The 14,018-nt window shown below is 39.7% G+C and overlaps 1 protein-coding gene and 1 pseudogene across 6 annotated transcripts in view; one reads left to right on the forward strand and one right to left on the reverse strand.

Moving 5' to 3' along the window:
- Cnot6 (CCR4-NOT transcription complex subunit 6) overlaps positions 1–14,018 on the reverse strand; it is a 53,902-nt gene that overhangs the window by 19,048 nt on the left and 20,836 nt on the right. The gene's annotated exons all lie outside the window — the stretch shown is intronic.
- LOC116077127 lies at positions 7,596–8,078 on the forward strand (annotated as a pseudogene).

The following is a 14,018-nucleotide window of genomic DNA, read 5'->3' on the forward strand; positions in this document are numbered from 1 at the left end:
GCACTAAAATGAGCAACTGTAATTAGATTAGCAATATAAAGCTAAAATTTAAATTTTTAAAGCAAAGTGTCAATACTTGAAACTATTTTCATTTTTAGAGCACACTGGAAAGAACATCCTTTAAATGACCTCAAATATGATAAACAAAAATATGAATAATCTATAGCAATGATAAATCTAGAATTTGGATACTATGAAAGATTTGACTTTATGTAACACAAAATTAAATGTCAAAAAACTATTCATTCTATACACAAGGAAATAAAAATTTTACCTTTAAAAAAAGAAAGCTAAGATATTCTTGATTAGTTGAGATTAGGGACAAATTTCGCACATGTTAACTGCAGCACATAAGACAACAACATCTGTGTCACGTTGGTGCCTCTGAGGTAGTGAAGCCCACTATAGCCGTACAAACCTTTAATTCAAGCACTGGAGAGTCAAAAGCAAGCTGGTCTCTGGGAGTTCCAGGTCAGCGGGGTCTACACAGTGAGATCTTGTCTCCCCCACAAAAAACCCAAACCCCCAAAAAGAAAACAACGAAACCAAAGCAACAGGGCTGGTGAGGTGGCTCAGCGGGTAAGAGCACTGACTGTTCTTCTGAAGGTCCTGAGTTCAGATCCCAGAAACCACATAGTGGCTCACAACCACCCGTAATGAGATCTGACGCCCTCTTCTGGTGCGTCTGAAGACAGCTACAGTATATTACACTGGAGTGAGTGGGGCCGGAGCAAGCGGGGCCAGCAGAGGTCTTCAATTCCCAGCAGCCACACAACACACATAATAGCTCACGGCCGTCTGTACAGCTACAGTGTACTCATACACATAAAAATAGATAAAATAAATCTTAAAACAACAACAACAACAACAAAAAACGGTCGGGCGGTGGTGGCGCACACCTTTAATCCCAGCACTTGGGAGGCAGAGGCAGGCGGATTTCTGAGTTCGAGGCCAGCCTGGTCTACAGAGTGAGTTCCAGGACAGCCAGGGCTACACAGAGAACCCCTGTCTCAAAAACAAACAAACAAACAAACAAAACAACAAACAAACAAAAAAACCCAAAGCAACAATAAAGAAGAAAATCTGTAATATTAATGTACAAGTGAAAATATTTGCCCAGAAACATTTCAGAGACCAAGCCAAGCAGTAGACACAGTGCTCAGTAACTAAAAAATACAGCCTTTTTTAAATACAGCATTAAATCTATACTTAGGAATTTCTTGATTAAGAGATCAATAGTTTCTATAATACATACGACCTTTCTCTATAATCTCCTCGATGGTTCAGGCCTAATCTGAGAGAGAATGAAAAAAACAGATACAGTGGAAATACACCAGTCTTTGAGAACTGATTGTAGTCTAGTGGTTGAAAACACAACCCTGAGACTTTTACTTCTAGTCAAGACAAGGTAGGAAAGGCTGAATTCGTTATCCTACAGAAGATGCCAACCAGGTAGCAAAGTTACCCAGGAGGAATGGGAAACAGACATGGTGGTCTCTACAGTTTTCGCAGTTTACTTCCTGGGCAGTATTTGAAACAAACAAACAAACAAACAAACAGGCCAGGGGGGCAACCCCAGTTAGAGCGAGCAAGCTCCTGAGCTCTGGAGACAAGGGCACTGACACTGTGATGGTTGGAACTCAAAGAACAGTACAGAAGTGAGAACAGAATGATCTGTGGATATGCAGGTTTCCCTTAACCACTGAATGTGAAAAACTGCCCCCAAGCCAGAGGAGGAAACACCTAAATGACCAAGGCCAAGCTGTTCTCTAATGTTGACAGGAGAACAAAATCCTTTCAACTCAGAAGGCAGAGGGTCAAACATCAACTCCTGAAACCTCAAAAGAGTCAGGCTGTTCTCCAGTGACTTCACGGTGCCCCTGTAACAATGCCCAAGGTTAGTTAGAGGAATCCTCAAACATGTATCACCCAAAGAAAAGCCTCAGTTTCTGGCACCAAAGAGAAAATTACCAAGAATGTAAACCAGCAGGAAAGCAAAAATTCATAAAGGGAAAAATGAACCAAAACTAAGAAAAGTAATACAATGTTGAGATAGAAATGACAGCCCAAACACTAAAACTGAACTTGTACAATTTTATATTTACATCAAGATACAGAACAGAGGGGGTGGGAGTGGGGTGATTAGTGGTATATTAGACACTAAAGAAAATTACTGGATTTGAAGGCAGGACAAGAAAAACCTAAATGAAAAAAGGAAACACACTGAAAAAACACATGGCACTTCAGTAATGTCTGGAACAACTTTTCACAGTGAAAGCACATGTAACTGGAGACTCCAAATAGGGATGCTGGAGACAGAAAGGTACAACTGGATAACCATATACAAAAGAATGAATGCAGGGTGCTGCCAAGATGGTTACCAGTCAAAACACTGGCAGCTCTTCCCGAGGACCACAGTGAAATTCCTAGCAACCAGGAGGCAGCTCAGAACCATCTAGTGCTCCAGCCCCAGAAAACTGGATGCTCTTTGCTGGCCTCTTTGAGCACAGGCAATCTTGTGGCATACAGACATGTACACAAGAACAACACCACATGCAAAAATTTTTAAATGTTAAACAAAAAAGACACTGGGCCCTTACTTCACACTATATACAAAACTGAAAAGCACAAGCAAAAACAACTGAATTGTACTTCATTAGAATTAAAGTCTTTTTGAACTAGGCAGGCAGTGGGCGCATGTACCTTTAATTCAGGAGGCAGAGGCGGGAGGATCTCTGTGAGTTAAAGGCCAGTTTGGTCTACAGAAAGAGTTCCCAAAGATAACCGGGGCTATCTTAAAAAAAAAAAAAAACAACCCTAGAAAGAAAAATCTTTTGCACTTTAAAAGGACAACATTAGAAAGGAAAAGACAAACCCACAGAAAAGGAGAATATTAGGCAAATCATAAATTTGCAAAGTCATTTATATTCTTAACACTCAGAGAGGCTAGGGGAGCAGGCAAGTGTGAGGCCTGAATTCCAATTCACAGAACTTCCTAAGAACCAGACAATGTGAGTATAATCTCAGAGCTCCAGGGAAAGGGAGGCAGACACAAGAAAACCCCTCAAAGCTCTTAGAAACCTATAGGCCTGGCAGATGTGGCAAAGAAACAGAGGCCCTAACTCAAACCAGGTGAATGTTGAGTACCATCACACAAGTTGTCCACTGCCTTCCACACAAGCGTGGAGGCACTTGTGTACCTCTATTCACACAGGCACACATAATTTACAAAATAAAATTAGGAAAAGATCTGAGTACAACTGGAACAGGCTTTGTTTATAGTACTTAAGAAGCAGAGACAACAGGACCACATGTCTGATACCAGCTTGAGCTATACAGTAACTTCCAGGCTACTCAGTGCTACATAGTGAGATCTCATCTCAAAAAACACTCAAAGAAAAAAAAAAGCAGAATACATTTGTTTCTCCAAAGATGCACAAAGGGCCAATAACCACATGTAAAGACACTTAATATCAATATCCATGAGGGAAATGGAAATGTACCCCCCCAAACCACAATGATGAACTACTTCAAACCCACCTGAATCAATACAATCAGAAATAAGTATTAGTAAATGGAGAAACTCAAACCTTCCATGTTGCTAGTGGAAATGTAAAATGGCTCAGGTACTCAATTAGCAGGGCAGTTTCTTAAAAAGTTCAATATAGAGTTAATGTATGATAGGCAGTAATCTCTTAGGTATATACACTGCAGAAATTAAAATATATGTCCAGATAAATGATTACAGAAGGTTTTAATACTTAAAACTGGCTGGGCAGAGACAGACACATCTCTGAGGGTTCGAGGCCAGCCAAGTCTACAGAGTGAGTTGTAGGATAGCCAGGGCTATACAGAGAAACCCTGTCTCAAAAAACTTAAAAAACAGAAACAAAAACAAAAACTCAAAACTGGAAATAATCTAGATGTCTATGACTTGATGAATGAATAAATGTGGTATGTTCACTACCATAGAATATTATTATGCAAAACAGGTGTGTGCTAGAACAAGGAGCAACCTTAAAAATACTCGCACAGAGGCAACAGGGGTTTGTTTTTGTTGTTTTTGTTTGTTTTTTTGTTTTTTGGAGGAGAAACTGGGAAAGGAGAAATTTACATGTAAATAAAGAAAATATCTAATAAAAAAAATACTCGCTCAGTGAAAAAGCTGGTGATGAGAGATCACACACCATACGAATGCCCTTACATGAAATGTCCAAAACAGCAAGAACCCACCAAGAAGGAAGAGTAACAGCTGTTAGAAAGGGTGCTGAGGAAAAACCGGAAAAAAAGAATGCTTTTAAGTACAGAGTTCCTTTTAGGAACTAATGGAAATGTTCTCAAACTGAGATCAACACTACAGAAATCTGACTACACAAGGTCAATGCATAAATTGTATTTCAAGCTGTCTAAGAAAAAGAGAAGGGAAGGCAGAAAAATGTTCCTTATGCAAAGAAAACTATAAACAGTGTGATGGTTAGTCTTGATTATCAATTTAATGGAATTCAGAATCACCATGGAATCAAGTCTCTGGTTAAGTCTCTGAAGGATTATCTAGATTAGGTTAGCTAAGGTGGGAAGTGAGCGACACCATTCTATGTTTGGGGTCTGAGACTGGATAAAAAGGACAATGGGGCTAAGCACCAGCAGCATCAGAGCCCCCTGCTGTTTGCCTGTGGAAGCAGTGTAGGCAGCAATCTGTCCCCTCCTGACAGACACTGTAAGCGCCTTATCATGAAAGACTGTTTCTAGAAACTGAGAGCCAAACAAATCCTGCCTCCCTTCCTTTCGGTTGCCTCTGTCAGGTAGTTTGGCATAGCAAAGAGAAATAGAACTAATACACCCACAAACGCAAAAAGCTCAGGAACTCTAAATGGAGGAGTGGGACAAGCAGGAAGGGGAAGCTAAGAAGAAAAGGGAGACTATGAATAAAAACATCTTCATGAAGCCCATCACTCTGGACAGTAAACATAGACCACTGATGATAAATGAAAGCTAATTATTTCTCTAACCAGACAAATAATTACTTTTACAAACAGCAACAATAAAATTGATGATCACTAGAAAGAGAAACAACACAACGAAGCTAGAGGACTGGTACTCCCCGGCATCAGGATCTATTATACACACACTATGGTGTGGACGCACCTCCTAAAAATCCTATGTTGGAAACTCAATTGTGGCAACAGTGTCGAGAAGCAAGACATGATGCAAGGTGTTTGGGTCACCACTGTTGTGCCCATGTATTATAATGGAAACCAATTTATCAAAGTTTGGTCTTTTCTCATCTTCTCTCTCACACTCTCTTGTACTTCCTGCTTTCATCTACGCTGGCCCTCACCCCATACAGCCCTTGGATCTCAGCCTTCTCAGTCTCTAGAACAGTGGCTCTCAACCTGTGGGTCCTGACCCCTTAGGGGTGTTAAATGAACCTTTCACAGGGGTCACCTAAGACCATTAAAAAAAACCCACAGGTATTGATATTACAATTCATAGCAGTAGCAAAATAACAGTTATGAAGTAGTAATGAAAATAATTTTATGGCTGGGGGGAGGGGAGGTTGGTTGCCACAACATTAGGAACTGTATTAAAGGGCCATAGCATTAGGAAGCCATAATTTGAACTGTTTATAAATTATCTAGCCTGTGGTATAGCTTAAATGGATTAAGACAATAAAGAACCCTAAAATACTCTTTGTACAATATTTAAACAGACACTTCAACAAAAAGGACAAACAGATAGCAAAGTCATACTGAAATATGCTCAATATCAGCAATTAAAAAAAAAAAAGAATTAAAGCCACATTAGCTAGCACTATAAACTCAGAGAATAAGTCTTAAACATTCACTACATGCCACTGCCGTGAGGGTACAGGTCAAAGTACTATAAAGGAAGAAAGGAAGGAGGGAGGAAGGAAAGGAAGGAAGGAAGAAAGGAAGGAAGGAGGTAAGGAGTGAGTAAACTGTTTCAAAACAGTTTTAAGTGTCTCAAGTTTAAAACTACACTACCATTTGACAAAAGATATTTACCCCTGAAACTGCAGGACAGTTTCATAATGGCCCCAGAGAAATAAAAGCTACACCCACAGCAACAGGACCATTTACAGTAGCCTTACTTGTACCATGCTAGAGTTGAGGATACACCTCAGTTGGCAAAGTGCTGACCTAGTATGCATGTAGTCCTTCCTGGGTATGATTGACCTAGTATGCAAATCCTTCCTGGGTTTGATTCCCAGGACCAACATATACCAGGAATATAGTGCATGCCTATGGCTGGCCCTAGAATGAAGGACATGGAGACAGAAAGATCAGAAATTCAAAGTCATCCTCAGCTACATAGCAAGTTCAAAGCCAGCTGAGGCTACCCAGAAAAAACCTGTCTACCAGAAAAATAAAACAACAAAAACCATACTGAATGATATCATTTATATAAATGCTACAAAACACCAATCTAGTATAGGAATAAGGGAAGAGATGTAGCAATGGCACATTAACAAAGAAGGATCACAGATTCTTAGGAAAGATGGAACTAACAGGCATATCTATAGGTCAGAAGAGATCACATTATAACAATGTAAATAAATGCTGATTTTAAGAACTTATTTTAACCACTGAGCCATTTCTCCAGCTCCCATGCATACTGATTTCTGCATGTCAGTTATACTTTGATAAAACTGTGACTACCTTGGTCTAGGAACATCTTTCTATAGTTAAGCAGAAACTGTACTCCAGGGCGTTTTTGTGGTTTAAGATAGGCTGAAATTTAAGACCCTTATCTAATAAGTGAATTTATTCTAAAGTTCCCAGAATATTTTATTACTAAATATCAGGAGACAAGAAGAAATATTGTTCCCTGAAATGAGAGGGGGGTGATTAGCAAGCTAAGGGATAATTAATGAACCTACCAAGAAACCAAAATAACTACTTATACACTTAGATTCTAGTTGACATACTTGAAGAAATAGGAAGTGCACCTGGTCGCTGCTGCCTCTCAGTTCAGCACTTCTTCCATCCCCACCCACACCGAGTCAGTCAGATATAAGTGAACAGAAGACAGTCACCTAACGCACACATTTCCAGCAGTTCAGTCAACAAACCCTAAAGGATTAGGCAGAGTGAACCAAGAAATCAAAGCAACCAACCCATACATTTACAAGGATTTAGAAAAAAGGAAAAGTAGAGTCCATAGCATGACAAAGAATGTTCCTGTTAGCACATAGGATGCACTATTAACCAATTTTGTGTACATAAGAACCAAAAAAAATAGAATGCCCTATTTATCATACAAGTAAAAGGGTAGAATAACTAGTAGATATAATAAGAATGAAAAACTGATGGAAAAAAAGATAAAGAAAACCATCATAATCATTCTAATTTATGCAAAAACAAAACAAAAAATCTCCAAAGTATCACATATCAAAACTACAAATCCATATACCCTTTGACTACTATACCCTTGTCTATATGCCCTTAGATATTAAGGCAATATAAAATAATTATGGTACTATTTATCAAAAGAACCATAAAAAAAAAAGTACCACTTTAAAAAAAATTTCTTCTTGTTCCTTTCCAACCTCCTCCTCAGACCCTGCGGCTGGCATGATATTGATGCCTAAGAAGAACCAGACTGCCATCTATGAACTCTTTTTAAGGAATCAGTGATGGTTGCCAAGAAAGATATCCATATACCTAACACTCTAAGCTGTCAGACAATGAAAGATCCAACCTTCTGTACCGAAGGCCACGCATCTCTCAGGGCTACATGAGTAGAAGTAGTTTGCCTAGAGACACTTCTATTGGTACTTTGCAAACGAGAGCATCTAGTATCTCTGAGATTACCTTCACCTACTTCTGGAGATTGTGCCTGCCACCCTGAGCCAGTGTCACCCTGAAACTGGCAGGCCTTGGCCCAAAGATCCAGACGGTAAGTTACCTGCAAGAGGAGAGGTGGACAAAGATACCTACAGAAGGAGTGCTGTGTCTCCTGGGGCTGACAAGAAAACTGAGGCTGGTGTTGGCTCAGCAACTGAATTCCAGTTTAGAGATGGTTTTGGTAGTGGACATGGTCAGCCATTTCAATGAAACTGGAGATTATGTTGTATTGAGTAACTGAAAAAAAGCTACAGTAATGAAATATACATATAACATAATTTTATATCAAAAGAGAAGCATAGAATAACTTATTTGTCTATGTGTTTGCTGTGTAGCACACTGTGAAGAGGAATAGTGAAAAACAGACTTTTGTGGTGCACCTTTTAAAACAATCTTTGTGTGTTCCCTTTCCTAAACTGCCCTCAATCTCAGTTCTACTTGGCTTATATCACCGTCTCAGTACACTCTAGCCTAAGATGCTTTCTTTAATCCTGCCAGGCTAGCAAAACCTTCTTAAAGAAAACGCTTCAAGCATTTGTGTTCTGTATTTATCACAGTTTCTAAACTACTTGTCGGGACTCCTATAGTCTATAAAATTCTGGAAATCTTTACATATAGTCACCTACTCATCGGTTCATAAAACAAAGAATAAACAAATGGCAGTAAGTAATTCCTAGCAAGCAAGTGACGACTTCTGACTCCCACTGGGCTTTCTTCCCGGGACTCTCAGCTTCTGGAAAACAAGCACTGGATGGAGGAGAGCAGGAAGCTCCTAGGCTGGCTACATAATGAAAGCTACCTGGTTCTCAAGTTATACTTAATAATTATCCAAAAGAGCATCATATAATATTCTCTTTAAAAATCATAAAAAACTGATTCAGAATTTTTGTCATGGCCTATTATTTGCCATAGAAAAGTAAATCTAAATAAGTAAGACTTACTTAATAAACTCAAATGTTACAGAATGTCACACATGGAAGCTAATGTGTGGCTACAAGGCAAGAAGACGCCAGCTTCATAAATCTTTTAATGAGCCGGGCAGTGGTGGCGCACACCTTTGATCCCAGCACTTGGGAGGCAGAGGCAGGTGGATTTCTGAGTTAGAGGCCAGCCTGGTCTACAGCATGAGTTCCAGGACAGCCAGGGCTACACAGAGAAACCCTGTCTTAAACAAACAAGCAAACATCTTTTGATGAGCACCAGTAAGTTTCGATCCAAGGCTGTCTCTCCTGGAAGCTATCTGAGTGCAGCTCTGGTCAGCACCCTTCCTCCTACCTTACAGTGGTGGAACACAACAGCTGCTCAAAGCTCCAGGTGTACCTCCAAAGCAGGTAACCACAGTACTGCCCCCATTAAAATGAGAACAAAAGAGATAAATAGGTAGGTAGGTTATTTGGCATCTTCAGGCAGAATTTTTTCGTACACATGGAATTTTAGATTCTGATAGGAGTTTTGTGGGTGGTGGGCTTAAGGTCCTACTGCTACCCAAGAAGCTACTGGCATCTGATTGGTGCTGCATGAAGGAAAATCAGTTTTAATCAGTGAAGAGACACTTGGACCACAGTTTAGAACAAGCCTCACATTCACGCATAATTGGCCAATACAAACTGGACTCCCTGTGTTTTTTTGGTTGGTTGTTTTTGTTTTATTGTATTCTTAAAAAAAAAAAAAAAGAAGAAGAAAAGAAGGAAAAAAGAATGAGCCTGAAATTGGAGAGGTAGAGAAGTATTAGAGGACCTAGGAGGAGTTTGGAGTTTGGGTATGGGGAGAGAGCATGTATTATAAGAAATAAAAAACTAAAACTAACTAAATAAAAATATTCTAAAATACCAGATTGTTCAACTTCCTTGTGGTTGCCAGCTGTTGCACTGGAGAACAAAGGAAGCAAAGATCCGACAGATAAGCTGAAGAGCAGGGGAGAGTTGGAAGCACAGAGAGGGGTGAAGAGGACGCTTCCATCGTAGCATTTCCAGAATCACAGGCATCAGCTAAGAAGTGAGTTGAAAGCAGATGCCGAGGCCAAAGAGAATCCAAGCCACCTTAAATATTTTCAAGATAAACAAAGAACTCTGAAACCTTGAGGAAGAAGATCCTCTTAAACCTCCTAGATTCCAGCTGGGAGCTATAAACGGAAGAGGGATGATCCAACAATAGGCAGAGATGCTCACAACCAGGGAGATCTGGCTCAAGTCAGATCAATCCCTGATTAGATGAAGGCCACATACCCCTTCCATAATTAACAGAAAACACAGGTGAATTTACTCCTAAGGAAAAGAAGGCCATGAAATTACTACTTCCAACAATGAATAAAATATCAAACAACTAAAAACACAAGAAAAAAGAAACATTAGAACAAAAGGAAAGAAGGCAGGAATCACACACAAGACATTCAAGGATGCTTTGAGATGGTGGACACCAGGCAGCACAAGACATCAGTGACTGGTGGGAAATGAAGTCAGCTCAGATCACTACTCCAGTCTTCTGCCTAGCATCCCAAAGATGCGTAACAACACAGAACCCTGGCAGAGTCTGATGGTCTGTTGAGTTGAGATGTAGGATGGAGCTGCACAGAGATGTGAAGAAAGCCCCATGAGTCTTCATGTAAGGAATAGCCTGGACAGAACGAGGAGAGCAGAGAGAAACTGACAAGAACTCAGAAAGCAATCCTTGAGGATTCCAAAGACCACGGTTTGATTTTCCACCAGCCAGGGTGGAAAATCTTTTAACCAGAGAATATTTAGGAGGGTACTACTTAAAAGTAAGCTTTAAACAAAGCAAACCGTTTCCAAGATATTTAAGTCTACATCACACACAACAGAGCTCCAGAGTATTTCCGAATGTAAAATTATCCAAAACTCAAAAAGTATAAACCTCTGTACTCTCTATATTAAAATGAAAATTAAATTATGAAGCATGCAAACTGGAAGAAATGTCTTTAAATCAAACTAGAAAAGTACAAAAAAAAAAATGACAGAACCAATGCCAAAGACAGTAAATTTGGTATATGCTTTTTAAAAAGGGAAATGCTATGTAAAGCATAGAAAACAAATCCCCACAACCTCTACTGATGAAAATTAAGACACTGGGAGAAAAATTATTGAAATTAAGGGTATAGTAATAAAAACTAGTCCAAAAGAAAATAAAGGTAACAATAAATTAAGCACAGCTAATCTATAAGACAACTAAGTAAGCTACAATACAAGTAACCAGGAAACTCCAAAGGGGGACGGGGAGGAAAGCAGACAAAATTATTTGACAAAACAGTGCTATAAACTGTAAATGCAGAGATCCAAGAAAGTTGACAAAGCCTACTCTCCAAAGTAAGTATCGGGGGTGTGGGGAACACCCTACACCAAAGAGACATCGTAATCATGGTGCTTAGAACCAATGGTACAAAAACTTAACAATTGCCTCAGAAAATGGACACAGATACAGAAGGACAGGAATGACTGTAACTTAAGAGACACCTTGGGCTAGAGAGATGGCTCAGAGGTTAAGAGCACTGCTGCTCTACCAAAGGTCCTGAGTTCAATTCCCAGCAACCACATGATGGCTCATAACTATCTGTAATGAGATCTGATGCCTTCTTCTGGCTTACAGGAGTACATGTAGGCAGAATACTGTATACATAATAAATTAAAAAAAAAAAAAAAAAAAAAAAAAAAAAAAAGAAACACCTTAAGCAAGAAGAGAAGGAGCATCTTAATGATGGATGTAAACCATTAATGATAACTCTTCCTCCTGCACAGATTATCTTTCAAATTAGCACAAAATAAATGAGAGTCTCAAGAAGAGACCTATACCACCAGAATTTCAAAAGAATAAAACCAAGAATCTGCACGTTTTAACAGTGAACAACACTGGAAAACCTAGGTGGATAAAAACTTGGACATTTAAAGGAATAGTATCGACATACAATGAGACTTAGAATTAGAACACAGGAGTAAAGTTTACAAAACATAAAGGGCCGTGTGGTGGTGGTGCACACCTTTAATCCCAGCACTTGGGAGGCAGAAGCAAGAGGATTTCTGAGTTCGAGGCCAGCCTGGTCTACAGAGTGAGTCCCAGGACAGCCAGGACTACACAGAGAAACCCTGTCTCAACCCCCAACCCCAAAAAAAACCAACCAACATAAAGGAAGACTTAAGTCATTCATTCTGTTTGATATGCCAATGATGAGTAAATGGAATTCAAAATAAAAACACCATCATTTACATTTATACTAAGATAAGGAGTGATACAAAATAAGGAAAAGTATGAAATTCCATATAAAGAAATCAAGTAAGAATAAGTGAAAAGACAGCCCATGTTCATGACTGAGACCCAACACTGCCAAAATGTCATTTCTTCCCAACATACATATTTAATGTAATGTCAAATCCACTTAAATTTAAAGCTGTCTGTCCTTGGGGCTGGAGAGATGGCTCAGCAGTTGAGAGCACTGACTGCTCTTCCAGAGGTCCTAAATTCAATTTCAAGCAACCACATGGTGGCTCACAACCATCTGTAATGGGATCGGATGCCCTCTTCTGGTGTACCATACTAAATAAATAAATAAACAAATTTTTACAAAAAAGTCTGAACTCAATTGTCAAGAGAATGAGAAGACGCCGGGTGGTGGTAGCGCATGCCTTTAATCCCAGCACTTGGGAAGCAGAGGCAGGCGGATTTCTGAGTTCGAGGCCAGCCTGGTCTCCAGAGTGAGTTCCAGGACAGCCAGGGCTATACAGAGAAACCCTGTCTCGAAAAAAACCAAAAAAAAAAAAAAAAAAAAAAAAAAAAAAAAAAAAAAAAAAGAGAATGAGAAGACAAGCCATAAACTGGAAGAAAATACTTATAAAAGAAGAGGTTTGTTCTTGCTTATTGTTCTAGGGCAGTGTTCTCCACCTTCTTAAAGCTTCAACCCTTTAATACAGTTTCTCATGTTGTGGTGAACTCTGACCATAACATTATTTTCGTTGTTATTTCATAGTTTTCATAATTTTTCTACTGCTATGAACCATAAAATAAATATTTTGGGAAACAGAGGTTTGCCAAAGGAGTCACAACCCACAGGTTGAGAATGACTGTTCTAAGCACCATTCCAGTACAGAAGGAAAAAACTGGCAGCAGGCAGAAAAGGTATGGTGGCAAAACTCAGAAGCCAGCACAGCATCAACTTTTCAGAAAAACAGAATAGAGAGAAAATGGAACTAGACTAGACATAAAGCCTCGAGGAAGGCCCCACCTCCTAAAGCCTACAGAACTTTCACACACCAGCTAGAGACCAAGAAAGGCTCCACCTCCTAAAGCCTACAGAACTTTCACACACCAGCTAGAGACCAAGTATCCAAACTTAGGAACCTAAAGGGGAGCACTCCACACTTAAGCCACAACAGAGCTGGCATTAAGAAACTATAAAATGCCAAAATACCCGGCAATGGTGGCACATGCCTTTCACCCCAGCACTCAGGAGGCAGAGGCAGGCGGATCTCTGTGAGTTCCACTCAAAGCACTGAGGACACCCAATCCTAAGGAGGCTGCAAATCAGGAGTTCTTGTTCAGTCTGGTAGGAACACGGTACTTTAGAAAATATTGGGGTGGGGGGTGGGGGTGGGGAGGGTTGCTTGTTGTTTGATTTGTTTAAAAAAGATTGTTGAGCAGTTTCTGATAAAAACTAAGCACACTCTTAGCATATGAGCGACAACCATGCTTCCTTGATCCTTAGCAAACTCTATGGGTAGATGTTTGCAGAAGCAATATGCAAAATGCCTACACATGGAAGAACCCAAGATATTCTGATGGTACTTCCAGACAGTGTAACATTATTCAGGGCTAAATAGAATGAATTAATGAGCCATTACAGCTAGGCATGGTGGTGTGCACTTTTAATGCCAGCACTCAGGAGGCAGAGGAAAGCAGATCTCAGCAGATCTCTGAGTTCTAAGTCAACCCTGGACAGGACACAGAAACTCAAAAAGCCAAAAAGCAGGAAAGAAACAGCACTAAATCACCTCTATAAAAACAGCCTCTGCATTAAAAACTCAATCAGACTGTTCCTCACACAGCTTATTTACCACAAACTAAGACAACACAGTAATCTTACTAGTAAGAAGCCTAAATCCATAGTCCCTAACCTTAGTTTATGATGTATTAGGAAGTGAGAGGAAG

The sequence above is a fragment of the Mastomys coucha genome, unplaced genomic scaffold (assembly GCF_008632895.1).
Source record: "Mastomys coucha isolate ucsf_1 unplaced genomic scaffold, UCSF_Mcou_1 pScaffold5, whole genome shotgun sequence".
NCBI lineage: Eukaryota > Metazoa > Chordata > Mammalia > Rodentia > Muridae > Mastomys > Mastomys coucha.